The 3532-nt window shown below is 31.5% G+C and overlaps 1 non-coding gene across 1 annotated transcript; it reads right to left on the bottom strand.

Moving 5' to 3' along the window:
* Nucleotides 1-472: 472 nt before the first annotated feature.
* LOC114578616 lies at nucleotides 473-578 on the bottom strand. The gene has a single exon (XR_003699611.1). It is a non-coding gene; the product is annotated as a small nucleolar RNA R71 (small nucleolar RNA).
* Nucleotides 579-3532: the final 2954 nt, after the last annotated feature.

Genomic DNA, 3532 nt, shown 5'->3' with positions numbered 1-3532 from the left:
GAAAGGAACTTTTGACATTTCATCTTAAAATTTAGAGAACTCATTCTAAAATTTGAAAAACTAAAAAGATCATAAAAATAATTGAACCAGAATTAGAGCAAAATCATTATAGACCTCTTAAGGATTATGCAAACCTTTTATTTGGCGGAATTCATTGGAGAATAAATATACCTATAATCCAACCTAATAATTATGAATTAAAACTAGCTATCATTCAAATAGTTTAGAACTCTCAATTTGGGGGAACTCCTGTAGAATGTCCCAATTTGTATTTAAATAGTTTCTTATAAATTTGTGCAATATTTCAGTTTAATAGTGTTAGTGATGATGCTATTAAACTAAGACTATTTCCTTTTTCTCTAGGAGATAAATTTAAAATGTGTTTGAATTCATTATCCCCAAGTTCTATAATCTCTTTCAATGTATTAGATCATAAGTTTCTCACTAAAAATTTTCCACCTTAAAAATTGCCAAACTTAGAAATGACATAACATCTTTAACTCAATTTGAAGGAGAAACCATTTTTAGGAGTTGGGAAGATTTAAGGAATTGCTTAGAAAATGTCCACATCATGCATTAACTGGTTGGTTGGTTATTCAAATATTTTATAATTGATTAGTAGGATCTCTTAGAGACATAATTGATGCTACAGCTCAAGAATTATTAATGTCTAAGACATTTGTGGAAACCTATAAATTAATAAAGGAAATGACTACAAATAATTTCTAGTGGCATGCTAGTAGGGAAAATGCTAAAATATTGGAGGAATTAATGAACTAGTTACTTTATTAATTATGATTACACAAGTTGTATTAATTTCTTAAAAAATATATTACTTCAAGATTAACAATAAAGTAAATGGATACGATAACTTCAACATCGATTCTAGAAATGACACCACAGTTATATTTCAAATTTTTAATGATTTTATCAAGAAATAAATGAGAAAACACCCTTAGAAAGCATTATTTTATAATTAGAAATCCAATCACAAATTCAATCTTATGCTAAAAAAAAATGAAGATTAAATAGGGAAACTTGATAGGTTGATTAATTACAAAAAACTTGAAGATCAGTGTCATAATATCCAACTTAAAAGTGGGAATGATTTGGGAGGTCCTAACAAAGGTATCTATTTAAACAAAAAAGATGTTGGTAAAGTTGAGTATGAAAATACTAAATCTTCAACAGAAAACCTGAACTTATCAAAGAACCTGAACTAGTTATCAGGAGAGTAGAAGAGAGATCACCACCACCTTTCCCTCCGGGATTTATCAAACAAAATTTTGATTAAAAGTTCTCAAAATTTTTAGAAGTATTTAAAAAAATAACTATTAATATTCCCTTTTATAAAAGTTTAGAATAGATGCCCACTTATGTAAAATTCATGAAGGATATTTTAAATAGGAAAAGGAAGCTTAAAAATGTTGCGGATCTATTTTCATGGATTAGAATTTTGATGATAGCAAACATTCATGATTTTCTATGACTGTCTTGCCTACTAACTTTTCAGGTCCACAAGATCGAGTGCAACTCAAGCCAGCTCAAGATTGGGTAGATTAAGTTTGAGTTAGTTTGTATTTTTTCTCTTTCTTGAGTCTATTATAAACAATGTGGTTCCTAATGCTAAGTAACCTTACATACACACACCTTGGTAGAATTTCTGACTATTTCATATAGTTTACTATTTTTGATAACATCATCCGAGATAATATTTATATCGGCCTGGACGACCGATTCAAAAATAGAAAGCCTAATTAGGGCATCCATATTAAGGCATCTATCATTAAGCACATCATCCTGGATGATTTTGTATCGGCCAAGAAGATAGGCTCAAATCAGAAAGAATTAGCTGCCATATCTATTTATGTATTACTTATTTTTTGACATCATATGGGGCATCGGCCTGGCCGATCTAGCATAATTTTTCCAAAATTAATTTGGTATTTAAGGAAAGAAAGTAAGGCTGATTGTAAGATCACATCTGCTGTGCCGATCGTAGGATCGGCTGGGACGATATGAATAAAAAATTATCTAATCGTCCCAAATCGACCGGGCTGATTGAGCAAAATTTATGCGGATCGGCCAGACCAATATTCATATCAGCCTGGACGATAATGTCGATTTTGCAAATTTATTTAAAGACCTTTTTCTTTCTTATGAAGAGTAACTTTGACAGCCATTGTAACTTCATTCTTTTGGAGGGAACTTGAAGAGAGAGCTTGAAAGGGAGAGATGAAAGGGTAGAGTTTGAGAGAGGGAGAAGATACTTGGAGGGTATTTTAAGGGAGTGTGGAGGGGGATTCCACACGGTTGCTCCGGTGAGCTTTCACCTTAGTACCATCAGATTTAAGGCTTGTCTCGAGGGAAGTTCTGGGAAGAAGAAGATCACTTTGGTGTCAAAGGAACCAACTACTCTGTCGCACCGGGGAAGGTGGAAGTGATTTTATAAGGGCTTCTACGCCTAGCTGTAGGGGCTAAAGGAGAGACACTAAGTTTAGTGCAATCCTCGGAGGGTGTCTCTTAGGAGTGGACGTAGGTCAAGGTTTGATTGAACCACTATAAATCTGGTGTGTTCTTTCCTTTATTATTTTGCAAGTTGTTGAATCTACCTTTTGTTTTTTAAAATTTTAGAAATGTAGCATATTCATAAAAGAAATAATTGACCAATGACACCAAATCAAAAGATGCGCAAAGATGCCAAATTAAGAAAGATACATAAATTGTATCAAAAAGTAAAAGATGCATAAAGTGCGCCAAAAACTGACAAGAGGCATAAAATGAGCCCACAAAGAGCATGCTTACTTTTTATGTATTACTTGAAGATTAAGAAAACCCTTGATATTTTCGATACTTGATCTTGAAAATCATGATTCTTGATTCACCAATTTTTGTATTAATCTTCTATTAGATATATTTTATGAAAAGAGTTTTGAAAAATTAGTGTTTCTTCTTCTAATTTATTCCTTTATTTAGATATTGGATTAAAAAGTTTTTGATCTTTTAAAAGAACTTGAGCTTGGATTAATAATTTCTAAATTTCTTACCTTTACTAGATTATGTGGTGTCAATCCATTCCTTACTAAGTTTATGAATAAAATATGAGGAAACTTTTTCTTTTTTAAGACTTTTTTGTGCCTCTTCTCTTTTTGATAATGTCAAAGGGGGAGAACATACTATTGTATTTGTACCTTTTTTTACAAAAATTAAAAACAACAAAAAAATTTGATTACCCTTATTTTTTTAAAAGTTTTACTTTAGTAAGGGAGAGATTAGGAGAAAGTCTTTTTATTTTTGCAAATTCAACCAATAATGTTTGCCATTATCAAAAAGGGGGAGATTGTTACGGATCTATTTTCATGAATTAGAGTTTTGATGATAACAAACATTCATGATTTTCTACAACTGCCTTGCCTACTAACTTTTGAGGTCCACAAGATTGAGTGCAACTCAAGCTAGCTCAAAATTGGGTAGATTAAGTCTGAGTCAGTTTGTACTTTTTCTCTTTCCTGAGTCTATTGTAAAAAATGTG

This window comes from Dendrobium catenatum, unplaced genomic scaffold (genome assembly GCF_001605985.2).
Source record: "Dendrobium catenatum unplaced genomic scaffold, ASM160598v2 original_scaffold_96692, whole genome shotgun sequence".
Classification (NCBI taxonomy): domain Eukaryota; kingdom Viridiplantae; phylum Streptophyta; class Magnoliopsida; order Asparagales; family Orchidaceae; genus Dendrobium; species Dendrobium catenatum.
The sequence above is the reverse complement of the archived record's forward strand: the minus strand, read 5'-3'. Positions and strand labels throughout refer to the sequence as shown.